We start from the raw sequence: 13,771 nt of genomic DNA on the forward strand, positions 1-13,771 counted from the left end.
GGCATTTACATCCACTTTAGACATTTGCTTATGCCAGCCATTCATAAGCCAGTCATAATCTATGTCTCAAAAATTCTCACTTTAGATGTCAGGCCCATTGTTTTTTCCCTCCAACCCCCCTGATTACAGTTTTCATTAAGGCTTTCATAGCATCTCATTGTGGTGATATTTTGTTTATGAGCTAACAAATGAAGCTTGCTTGAAGATCAGAGTGCAAAGCTAGCCATACTAGTTAGCCATGGAGGCCAGGCAGTGGTGGGACACACCTTAATGCCAGCACTTGGGAGACAGAGGCAGACAGATCTCTGTTAACTTAAGGTCAACCTGAGCTACACAAAATTGATCCAGTCTAAAAGAGAAACAGCTCACACAAAGGTGATTTCAGCACTTGGGATCCCATGCCTTTAATCGCAGCACTAGAGAGGAATATAAGGCAGGAAGAGACAGGAGCTCAGGGCAGTCCGAGGAGCAGTGTAGTCTGGAGATGCAGTCTGAGGACAGGAGCACCCTTTCAGTCTGAACATTGGTAGAGGTGAGAGCTCTCTAGTGGCTGGCTGCTTTGCTTCTCTGATCTTCAGCTTTAACACCAACATCTGTCTCTGGGTTTTTATTATTAATATTAATTGTAATTCATGCTACATTTATCTGTGAAGTAGATTTTTTTCTGAGTTCTCTTCAACTTCAACTAGAAGTTCTGTATATATCCCCTTCATACTTCAGCTAGACAGATTGGGAAGGCCCAACTAATTGTGGGTGATATCATTCCTGGGCTGGTGGGCTTAATAAACCAGAGGAAGGAAGCCAGTAAGCAGTATCCTCTCAGTGTAGGGTGAAAGGGCCAGCCAAAGGAACCTACCCAGAGCCAGTGAAATAGACACTTTAGCCCTAAATACAGAACCAAAGAAAAACACCCTGACTCTGAAACCAGAGTCAAAGAAACATGGCCAGTGAAAGAAATATGCCCTGACCCCAAAACTAGAGCCAAAAAGCTAAAAAGGCCAGTGAAAAACACAGTTTGGCCCTGAAACCAGGGCCAACTCTGCCCCTGATCAACTGAAACAGGAAACCAGCCAATTCCTGAGCATGAAATCTAACACCCTGGTTCAGAAACCCAGAGCCAGTGAGAGAAACACTTTAACCCTGAACCTAGAACCAAAGAAACACACCCTGACTCTAAAACTAGAGCCAAAGAAACACATTTTAGTCTTGAAAACAAGGCCTTAGCCTTGAAAATAGAGCCCAAAGGTTAATAAGGGCCAGTGAAAGAAACAGCTGGGCCCTGAAACCAGAACCAACTCTATCCCTGAACAACTAAACCAACCAGTCCTTGAGCAGGAAAACTAAATCAACCCCTTAGCAAAAATCTTCTCCCTGGGAACACTCCACCCCTAAGAAGCCCTACATTAAGCCTCTCTACCTGCTCAGTTCCTGGCTGTCCTTTCCCACCCTGGCAGCCACTCTCCTAAACTACTCCTTTCTAAATAAATCTTAAGAGTTTTGGGTGAAGATCTTCTTTTGCTGGCATAGACCAAAAAGAACCTTTGCTGAGACATTCTCTTAGGAGTACTGAGCAGAAAACCCCGAAGAAACCGGAAACACCAAGGGATTTGAACAGAAAAATTAGCCTTTCACTGGAGCTGGAGGAGATAGCTACATTTCTGTAAGGGCTTTCCCCTTAGCAGAGTAAAGCAGAAGAACTAACATCTTGGGCCAGTGCAGAAGAAGAATGAGATAGCTCAGCTAGGACATTCCCTTAGGGGAACATAGCATAGCTCAGCTGTAACTGAGAGTGGGATCACTACATCCTACCAGAAAACCATCCTCCACTGCACTCCAGTTTCAGGTATAGCCTGACTTTCTGCCAAGTCAAGATACCTTATCCAGCCACCAGAGCTGTCCAAGTGCAGCTCCAGGTATCATCTGACTTCCCGATAAATTAAGCCTGACTTCCCAACATGTCAGGATACCTTTCCCTCCAAAGTTATCCTAATGCAGCTTTGGCCTCCAGAGCTGTCCCTTTGTAGCTCCAGAGCTATAACACTCAAACTTGCTTCCACTCTTGGCCTTTGCATCAGCTCATGCCATCTGAATCCTGCCCTGTTTGAGTTCCTGTCCTGACTTCCTTCAGAGATGAACAGCGATGCTGAAGTGTAAGCCAAATAAACCTTTCCTCCCCAACTTGCTTTATGGTCATGGCATTTTGTCACAGAAATAGAAACGCTAAGACAAATTGGTACCAGGAGTGGGGTATTGCTGTGACAGACCTGACAATGTTTTGGGGAAGATTGTGGAAGGACTTTGGAATTTTGGGCTAGAAGAACCATTGGGTGTTAAGAGCTCTGTGAGATGTTCTTTAGGATCTTGGACGATAGAAATGTTGAGAGCAGGGCAGAAGATGGAGGCCTGGCTTTGAAGTTGCAGAGAGAAGTTTAAAGACACTGTTGAGGCCATTTGCTATTTTGAATTAAGATCCTGTGCTTCTGGTTAGATGGTTAGTCTATCTGCCAGCATGAGGTACAGCTTTGGCCACTTCTGAAACACAGCTTCTCTCTGCTTCCATAAAATAAATCCCAGAAGATTTCACCTCAGTAATGCTGGTCTCTTCTTAGTCACTGCTGATTTCTTAGCTCCAGTTGACCAGCATCAAGTACTCCAGGAAAACAAAGTTTTGCTTTAGTGGTTCTGGTGTCTTGTTAATCACAGCTGATTATTCAGACCCAGCTAACCAGAACCTTTGGGGAGGATTCCCCAAAACATTGTCAGGTCTGTCACAGTAATACCCAACTCCTGGTACAATTTTGTTAGGATTTATTAGTTAGAGTTTTAATTTTTGTGACAAAAGGAAGTTGTGGAGGAAAGGGTGTATTTGGTTACACTTCAGCATTGCTGTTCATCACTGAAGGAAGTCAGGACAGGAACTCAAACAGGGCAGGACCCCAGAGGCAGGAGCTGATTCAGAGGTAGTGGAGGGATGCTACTTACTGGCTTGCTTCCCCTGGCTTGCTCAGCCTGCCTTCTTATAGAACCCAGGGCAACTGGCCCAGGGATGGCACCACTCACCATGGGCTGAACCCTCCCCTATCAATCACTAAATGAGAAAATGCCTTGTAGCTGAATCTATTGAGGAGTTTCCTCAACCAAAGTTCCTTCCTCTGATGACTCTAGCTATGTCAAGTTTACACACAAAACCAGCCTGTACACTTTTTAATTTCTTCATTAGTTTAATACCCATAGCATCCTGCTCAGTTTGCATTCTATGAGCCTTGTCTTTTAGAAAGAGAACACTTCAGCTCCCACAAGTCGTTTTCTCTCCTCCCCCTTTCCTTCCCCTTCTCCCTTCCCTTCTCTCCCTCCTTCCTTCTGTCCCTTCCTTCCTTTCTCTTCCTTCACTTCTTTTCTCCCCATCTATCCCTCCCCTCTTTCTCTTTTGACAACTTTTTCTTCCTTCCTCTGTTCTTCCCTCCCTCTGTCCCTTCTTTCTCATCCATCTCTCCCTCCCCACATCTATCCCTCCCTTTGAGTCTTTCCTCCTCCCTTCTCCATTCTCTCTCTCCCTCTCCTTTATTTCCTTCTTCCCCTCTCCTCTTTTTTCTCCCCCACTTTATCCTTCCTCTTTTTTTCAACTCTCTTTCTGGACACAAGATCCTATGCAGGCTGGCTTGGACTTACTCTGTAGTCCCAGCTGTCTTTGAACTAATAATTTTCTGGCATTAACCACTCTTGTGCTAGGATTACAATTGCATGTTACCATGCCTGACTCAAGGCACCTTTTTGAGAAATCTGGAAAAGGATCTCATGAGATCCCCTTCTAATACCTCCACTGAACTCACTGAGCAATTACATATTTGTGGGTCACACTAGGTGCTGGGCATTGTAGTTAGGTAAGGCCCTGGAGGCAGCTTATTTACTACTGTGCTGCTGTGATAATAGATGTTCTTAAAAACATATTCACATTTTTTTCAGTCTTTCTAAAGAACACATTTAAAATACTCAGTAAGCTGGTACAGATGCTCCTTGACTTACAATGTGTTATTTTTCAACTTACTACATGTTGAAAATAGTATTAAGTCATCTGTGCATTTAGTCCTCTTAATCAAGCACATATAATAGCCTGTCAACACACTATATCACACAGTTGTACCCTTGTGATTTTGTGGCTGATTGGGAAAAGACCAAAACTGATTGGACATACAGTTGCTACTGACTGTATAGTGACTATGCTTAATCCCAAGGCTGAAAAATTCTAAGTTGAATGAGAGTAAATCAAGGACTGTTTGCACAGTGTCTTCCCCAAGAGTGGTACCTGGATAGTTCAAAATGAATTGAGGAATCTCTGTAGGTCTCCCAAGCTTTTTAAATAGCCATATACCAAACCTTATTCTTACACTTTTCAAATGTGTTTTTGCTGGCTACATTGTTGTACATCAGGTGAAGAGAGAGTGTGTGGTTTACTTTCACAGATATCTTGGTCTGTCTACTCTCTACTACATCATCACTTCCTGTCCAGACCCAGACACCTGAGAGACAGTTCTGGCAGAAGAATGCTGAAGTCAGAGTGACACCAGCTTCTCATATGTTGAAACAGCAGGACAGCCTTCTGCTCACATTTGTGTCTTGTCTTGGAGAAATTCTTCAGCAGTTTCCTTACTCTTCTTGTTCAAAGAGGATGGTTGTTGAAGAAGTTGGCTTCTTGCCAAGTTCTCCGAAAAATGTCTATTTATTGAGCTTTATGAAGAGATGTCAATGATTGACTAATGATGCTTGAGTTTTTTACTCCAGTCTGTAGGGGATGTCTCTTTCATTTGCCACCTGAAAAGCTGCAATTACCAAAATTGCTTATAATGCTTCTCCTTTAGGAATTCACATTAGGGATCTCTTCAGGAGAATTCATTCATGCATTCATGCACACGTACATTCATTCATTTCTCTCCCCATAGCCCTTTAAGTGAGCACTCTTCAACCCATGCAGCAGGGGCCTGTCTACTAAAGAAGGCAGCTAATAGATTTTGATGTTCAAGATCACCCAGGATGGACTCAGTGATGTTCTGAGAAATATTTGACAATTAACTTACTAAAAAAATGATAAACCTCATATTGTAGTGTTTGCCACTTTCTCTGGTATAAATACTCCCAACATGCCCAACTCGAAACTAACAGTATACATTGTGTCTCTCATTAGTTATAGGAGCCAGTTCTAACACACCAAATCCTTACCCTCATGCTTTACTTCAGTCACAGATTGACCTCACATAAGAGGAGATGGTGGGTAGAGTGAGGGCTACATTCATAACTAAGAAGCAACCAAGGAATTATGACATACATGGATTCTGGTCTGTGTCAAGGGCATGCCTATGTTTGAGCTCCAACACTGCCCCCTCCTGTTGCATTACCCTGAACATGTTCAATATCTTGCAGCTCCTGTTCTCTCACCTTTAGGACAGAAATCCTCATTGGGTTAGTCTCTGCTTAAATAGACTTGTACTTGTGAAGTTCTTAGAATACTGCCAATCACACAGTTACGTGTTGTACAAATGTTTGTTGAAGAAAGAAGACTGGTTCTACAAATATTTACTGAGTAGCTGGCTTGGACCAAGTGAATGTATCAGGCACTGTGGGTATGATAGACACAAACAGTGATTCTCCTCTTAGGAATTAACAATGTAAATGGGGCATGGTGTCATACACAGAGGCAGGAGGATTATGAGTTCAAGGCAAGTTTAGGTAGTATATTGAGCTTGAGGTTAGCCTGAGGCTGCACAAGACTGTCTTGAAAGTAGGGATGGAAAGTCTACACAGCAGATAGACTGCCTAATAGAAAGAAACAATAATCTTTTTCCAGTGTCTTAAAGTTTCATTGTACTAGCCTTTTGCTTCATTAGTTAGGTTTATGCAAATATATTTTATTTTTTATTAAAAATTATTTGGGCAGTGGTGCACATCCCTTTAATCTTAGCACATGGGAGACAGAGACAGCAGATCTCTGTGTCTTCAAGGCCAGCATGCATGATTTATAGAGAGTTCCAGGACAGCCAGGGCCACACAGAGAAATCCTGACTTAAATAAAATCTCACCCACCCATCCACCCATCCAACCAAATACTTGGGAGCTGGAGAGATGGCTCTGAGGTTAAGAGTACTGACTGCTCTTCCAGAGTACCTGGGCAAAACACCAATTTTTTAAAAAAAATATATTATTAAAAATAATTTACTTTATTTTATATGTGTTTTGTCTGCATGCATGTCTGTGTGCTAGATGTGTTCTTCATGCCTGTAGAGGTCAGAAGAGGGTGTCTGATCCCTTTGAACTGTTCTTATGGATGGTTGTAAACTACCATATGGATGCTGAGAATAGAACACAGTTCCTCTGCAAGAGCAACAAGTGCTCTTAACTACTGAGGAATATCTCTAGCCCCAATATACTGTATGTTTTAAAGGCTATTATGAATGGTATTGTTTCTCTGATTTCTTTCTTGGTGTATTTGTTGTTGGTTTATAGAAAAATTTATTGATTTTTGTGTGTTAATTTTGTATTCCAATACTGTACTGAATGTGTTTATCAGCTATAGGAGTTTCCTGGTGGAATCTTTAATGCATAGAATCATCGTATCATCTGCATTAAGGATACTTTGACAGTTTCTTTCCTATTTATATCCCCTTTATTTTGTCTTATTGCTGTGGCTAAGACTTTAAACACTTTATTTGTTGAACAGGAATGGAGAGACTGGGTATACTTATCTTGTTTCTGATTTTAGTGGAAATTATTTGAGTTTTTCTACATTTAGTATATTGCCTTTATTATATTGGGGTTATGTTCCCTGTATTGCTAAATTCTCTAATACTCTCATCATGAACTGATATTGGGGGTTGTCAAAGGACTTCCCTGCATCTAACTAGGTGATTATGTAGCTTCTGTTGAATTTATTTATGTGGTGGCCAAATATATTGAATTACACATGCATGTGCATGTGCGCGCGCATGCACGCGCGCACACATGTACATACATTTCATATATCCCTGCATTTTAAAAATAAAGCCAAATTGATCATAATGGCTTATCTTTTTTGATGAATTCTTGAATTCAGTTTGCAAGTATTTAATTTAGAATTTTTATGTCTGTATATTAGTCTGTAATTTTCTCTTTTGTTAGGTCTTTGTCTGGTTTTGGTATTAAGTTAATATTGGCTTCATAAAAGAATTTAGAAATGTTCCTTTATTTTCTATTTTATGGATTGATTTGAGTAGGATTGATGCTAATTATTTGAAGATCTGGTAGAATGTTACATTGAATCCATCTGACCCTGGGGCTTTTTCAGCTGAGAGATTTTAAATTACTGCTTCTATCTTACTGGATGTTATGAGTCCATTTGAGTTATTTATTTCATCTTGATTTAGATTGGCAGATCATATATTTCTAGAACTCATCCATATACTTCAGATTTTCCAGTTTTGGGGAAATATAGATTTTTTTTTTAAAAAAAGCATATCTATGATTCTCTGAATTTCTCCACTGTCTATTATAATGTCTCCATTTTCAACTCTAATTTTATTAGATTAGTTACTCCACCAACTTTTGGTAATTTAGCTAAAGATTTGTCAATCTTGTTAATCTTTTCAAAGTATCAGTTCCCCAATTAATTGACTCTTTGTGTTGCTTTTTTATTTGTTTATATTTCAAGGTTACCAGAAGCTTCAATATTGTTGACTAACTTTCATAGTGCTAGAAGGTGTTATGCATACTACCAGAGGAGAAAAATAATCTTCAGTCTTATTCATTTACTAATGCTGGAAGCTACAGTAATGACCAGCCTGGCAAGATATGTCTGCTGCTGCAAGAGTGGCATGGATGTCATGGGCATAACCAACTACTTTCTGATTGGACTTAAGTCCCAATCCACAAGGTAGACCATATCTAGAACCATTAATAGGACAGAGAGCCTATGGCTAACAGATCATAAGCCCTAGGAGAGAACCTGCTACTATTATTCTGCTAAGTGAATGTTGTTTGAAACCAGCAGTGTGCTTGCCCCACCCCCTAATGATGGGCAGGACATGTATGGCCATGTCATCACTACATCACTCATCACTCATAATTACAGGGCTGCATCACTCATTATGGGGCTCATATGGGGACTCAATTATGTACGAATTTACCTTTTAAAGCAAGCGTGCCTCCCTCTTTTGCTCCATTTCTCTTCTGCTTTTGGTTGACCACCAGGTACCCCCTTTCTTCTCCCCCCTTTCTTTTTCTGTTCCCAGTACCTCTATATCTCTTCCCTTCTCTCTCACTCCCCTTTCTAAATGAACTCCTCATTCAAGTTCTGTCTGCCTGGTGTTATTCTCTCCCTCCTTGGTCATTCTCACTGGCCATGGAACCTGCTATGCTCTCCCACATGGTCTCTTACCTTGGGACCCTCACTTGGTACCACCACCGCCACCTTTTCTCCACTTTTTATTCTTATTACTGTAATGAAAGAACAACAAACACAGTATTAAACCAACCCCTAATGACTTACTGTAATACCCATAGACCAATGCATTTTTAAACCTTTATTAGAGAAACTTCTAATTGTGGTAGATGTCAATTAACACAGGAACCACAACTGGCCAAAGTGCAGAGAATGGCACACTGTAGAATTATCAGCCTTGAATGGGTCATCTGTATCATATGCCCTCCTGCTAAGGCCCAGAGGTCATTATAAGGTGGGGTAGACAGATTATAAGAGCCAGAGGCAGTGCATACCTACAAGAAAACAGTATTTTCTGGATACAACAGGACAGTTACACATATGTACTCATAGTGATTGTGACAGCATGCACAAGAACTTCATAAAGTCAAGCCAGACAGCATCCCAGACTCGGGAGGAATGTAGGAGCCACCACTAGCTGAGGAGCTATTGATAATTGATAGCCATTGGGAGATGGTGAGTCAGTTTTCTTTAGGAGTGTGGCCTCTGTTAAGTTGATCATGAGCCAGTGGATGGCCACACATCCAGGAGCACATGGGCAGCCAAAATTACACTTTTTTTTTTTTTTTTAAGAAGATACAAAGTTGGGTGTATAAGGAAGGGGGTTGGATTTGGTAGGAGTTGGTACTGTCAAAATATTCTAAAAAATTCTGCTAGAACTAATAAAGAATTAAAAAATAGTTAACACTGAGGATTAAATGACAGAGAAAGGATAATTCTTTTATGCATTACTTAATCTTACCTGTTCATCACTTCAGAGACACGCTTATATGTAAAATTCACAAGCATTAAAATATTTGACAATTTCTCTTTCTTTTATAAGATACATAGTATCTTTTTTTCTGCCTGTTTTTGGGTGATGAATTCTTACTTAAAATTTCTAGGCCTTGTAATATGGAGATTTTTAAATATACCCAGAACAGTGGTATAATGTACCCTTATATAGCTACCACCCCCATCCACCAATTGTCAACCTATGGCTGCCTTTAATCAATTCATGTACCTTTCCATCTTCTCCAATTAGGTTGTTGAAAAAGGTTCTAGACATCATTAAATTCCATCTATACTACAGAGAAGCAAAATGAGCCTTGGAGAGTTTAAATTATTTGGTTAAAAACCACACAGATAGTAAGTGTGAAAACTGAGACCTAAAACCTAGGCTATTTTGTTCCAAAGTCCACAATTTTTACCAGAAAGCTAAATTTTAAGGCATGTTGAAAGTGTCCTAAATACAAAAGCTCAGAAAGGAGTGCAAAATCAATGAAATTGCAGGCTATCTTAGTCAGCTTCGTGTTATGATAATAAAGTAGTGCAGGCAATTAGTGCAGAAAGAGAAAAGGTCTGTTAGAACATAGTCTGGAGGTTCCAGTTCAACACCGAGTGTCGAAAGTGCTGACAGCACTGAGTGGCATGACGGGAAGTGTGTGGCAGACAAAATCTTGAGCCAGGAAGCAAAAAGTGAGAAAGGCTAGGTTACGATTTAAGTTCCTTTCACAGGCTTATCTCCTTCAACCTAAAACCTGACTAGGTCCCGCCTTCTCAAAGTTGCCACCACCAACCAACAGCAGCTTCTGGGGTCCAAGTCTTTGACACATGGGCCTCTGGGGGATGCATGAAGGTGGAGGTTGTTCAGAGCAGCCAGAAGCTTGTCTTGGGACACGCAGAAGATTACTGAAGGGTTAGGAGGTAACCCAGTCAGATCCAGCTGGGAGACAGGATTGCTTATAGTGTTCATCTCTGGCGCCATATTGTGTGGCTTCTGGGTCTACTTTTAAGAACCCCTTGAGATTCTCTGCTTTTATTGCCCCGTATAGTCTGAGAGGCCAGCCGAGCTGTTCGCTGCAGCCAGCTGGAGTGCAGGAACTATCATGCAGCAGTTTTATTTTCATATCACAGGGAGTGTTCAAATCGGCTCTGAATGAAATCCCTAGGGAGCCCGTGATTTTCCAGGTCACCATTAGTCACTCAGGTTTTCAGTCACCTCAAACCATAGAGAACGTCTCATTTTAGTAAATACATATGGACTTCAGATTTCAGTTAAAGGTCTTTGATGGGGAGGTGAAAAGCCTTCTTCCTGTGTGGGGGTGTGCTTTGGGCTGGCAGCTCCCTGTGGGATGTGAACTTACACGCTTGCTTTCTGTTGCTGTGATAAACAAAACAGCACAAGGGAAACATCTTGGGAAGGAGAGGGTTTATTTGACTTACGCATCCTGATCACCGTCCATTATTGAGAGAAGCCAAGGCTGTGACTCCAGCAGGGCAGGAACTGCCGCAGAGACCAGGAAAGAAAGCTGCTTACTGCATGCTCCCATGACTTGTTCAAATTTATTTATTCTTAAAATAACTTTCTTTTTATTTATTCTTTGTGTTTTTCACATCATGCCTCCTGATCCACCCCCAAATAAAATGAAATAAAATTTAAGAGAAAAAGGGGGAGGGGAAGAGGGGGGAAATCTCATCATAGAAGCTGCAGGGTGATACAGCAAGTCACAAAGTAAATTCCCTTATCCATACGTTTTCACATGCAGGCGTTCATTGCCTGGTCTGGTTCCAGGCACCTGGTCTCTGCTATACCATCGACACTGAACCCTCAGCGGGACTCTTCCTGGACATCCTGTTGCTGTCCTGTGCAGTGGAGATCCTGCAGCTCTGGTTCCGCAGGCCTCCACCCCTGCCTCCTGTGCTCCAGAGAACATGGATGGGGTAGATGGTAGATGGTAGATGCTGGGGTGGGCAAACACATAACCCTGGTTCTGGGCCTGGGTAATTGCAGGGTTGCTGGGTAGTTGCTCATTTGGTCTTCTCCACCAGGGTGAGCTCTCCAGCATTGTGCTGGCTAGTGATGAGCAGGGGCGGGGCCAGTTCTCTGGCTTTTGTCCTCAGAGTTGTTTCACCCACACCTTCAGGACCAGCTCTACTCTGGTGCCCAGGTGAGGTGTTGGGGTCACTCTCCCAACTGCTGCAGCTGATGAGGGGTGGGGACAGCTCTCCTGCTCTTCTGACCTTAGGGTCAGCCCTCTCACCCTGCCTCAGGTGTGGATGGGTGGGTCACAATCGGGGCTGACTCACTGACACACACCAACAGGGTCAGCTCTACTGTACTGCCCAGGAGAGATGCAGGGGCCAGATTTCTTTCTTTCTTTTCTTTCTTTCATTTTATTTGGTATCAAAAATATTTACTGTTATAATTATTTTACAAAAATTAGTACAACAAATGTGCAAGAAGTATTAAAGCATCTAATTATCTTCAAAGTATTTATTTTATACATCTGGAATTTTTAAAATAATTTTTTAATTTAAAATTGAAACAAGCTTGTTTTACATGTCAATCCCAGTCCCTGCACCCTCTTGTCCTTCCCTGTTTCCCCTACCAACCCCCATCCCATCCCCTTTCTGCTCCCTAGGGAGGGTGAGGTCTTCCATGGGGAATCTTCAAAGTCTGTCATATCATTTGGAGCAGAGCCCAGGGCCTCCCCCTTGTGCCTAGGCTGAGAGAGTATCCCTCTTTGTGGAATGGGCTCCCAAAGTCCATTTGTATACTAGGGATAAACACTGACCCAATACCAGAGGCCCCATAGACTGCCCAGTCCTCCCAACTAACACCACATTCAGGGAGTCTGGGTCAGTCTTATGCTGGTTTCCCAGTTATCAGACAGGGGTGCATGGGCTCCTCCTTGTTCAGGTCAGCAATTTTTGTGGGTTTCTCCAGCCTGGTCTTGGCTCCTTTGCTCATCACTCTTCCATTTTTGCAACTGGATTCCAGGATTTTGGCTCAGTGTTTAGCTTAGAGTTTTGACAAAGAAGCTAAAATTACACAATGGAAAAAAGAAAGCATCTTCAACACATGGTGCTGGCATAACTGGATGCTGACTTGTAGAAGCCTGCAGATAGATCCATATCTATTGTCATGCATAAAACTTAAGTCCAAATGGATCAAAGATCTCAACTTAAGTCCAGATTTATTTCTTATACAACCCAGGCCTACCTGTTCAGGGGTGGTACCACTTGTAATGGACTGGTCCCTCCAACATCAATCCATCATAAAGAAAATGTCCACGTCTTGCTCAGAGGCCCATTTGATAGAGTCATCTCAGGTTGGGTTTCCTTTTCTCAAATGACTCTGCTTTCTCTCTCTCTCTCTCTCTCTCTCTCTCTCTCTCTCTCTCTCTCACACACACACACACACACACACACACTCACACACACACACACACACACACTACTAAGCAGGACAAAGGCTGGGGACTCATTTCTCACTTTCTTGATTCATACTTCTCTTCTCACCTCACTCATCAGCTGCCTCCAAACTTTTCAGAGCTTCCCTCAGAGGACAGGAAAGGATAGAAAAATAGGAAAATTTGGAGAGTAAACTAATTCAGTTGTCCAATATCTGTGCTAGTCTAATGTATTTGTCCCATTGCTTAACTTTTAATTGAGCATTTAACCACAGAAAAGATTTAACTTATAAGATCTCAGGTTCTTTTTGCTGTCAGGCTCATTTTAATTTCAGAATACCTATGTCTATCCATCGCTATACCTATATATCTACTCAAGTATCTCTTAGAGTATTAACCTTACTCATTCCAGATTCTGGAATCAGCTGTGTTGTTTGGTGCCAGTCCCTCTGTTTGTTAGACCCCCCCCCCACCTCTCCTGAATTCTGTTTGCCACACTATTTGATTGTCTAGACTGATCAGTGTGATTCCTTTAATACAATCCCTGTGCTCTGGCCATGAGTGCAGAGTATTTGATTACATAGTTTAATGCGGGGAACACACTAGATGGCTAAGTTTCCTGTAAGAATGTAGAAAGTGCTTATCTTTTGGAAATTTGGACTCAGATATTGCTCTAATTAATGCTGTGTAAGGAACAATTGCAAAACTTAAAACAATAAACACTATTGTTCTGTGAAAGAATGAATGGGTTGCTTGGGCTCAGCACTGCTTAGCCTCAGGTGGGTTCAGGTGTGTTCTGCTGTCACTCTGCCTGGGCCAGTAGATAACCAAAGTGAGTCTGTCTGCCATGTGGCACAAATTCAGGAGGCTAAAACAAACCATGTAAGTACACGTACAGTTCCTGTTTGACTCATGCTTGTTTACATTCCATTGGTAAAAGCTAACCACAGGTTATATCCAACATGGATGAGACAAGGCATGTGATTCTTTTATATGGATGAAGTGAAGGTTAATCAGTGATGTCATCAACCGCAACTGGTTACCTGAACTGAGCCCAGTGAGCTTGGATGTCATGAATGAGAAGGCAAAGTGGTGGGGTAGCTGAAGAAAAAGTGAAGGCTGTATCCTTAGA

This window comes from Phodopus roborovskii, unplaced genomic scaffold (assembly GCF_943737965.1).
Source record: "Phodopus roborovskii unplaced genomic scaffold, PHOROB, whole genome shotgun sequence".
Classification (NCBI taxonomy): Eukaryota; Metazoa; Chordata; class Mammalia; order Rodentia; family Cricetidae; genus Phodopus; species Phodopus roborovskii.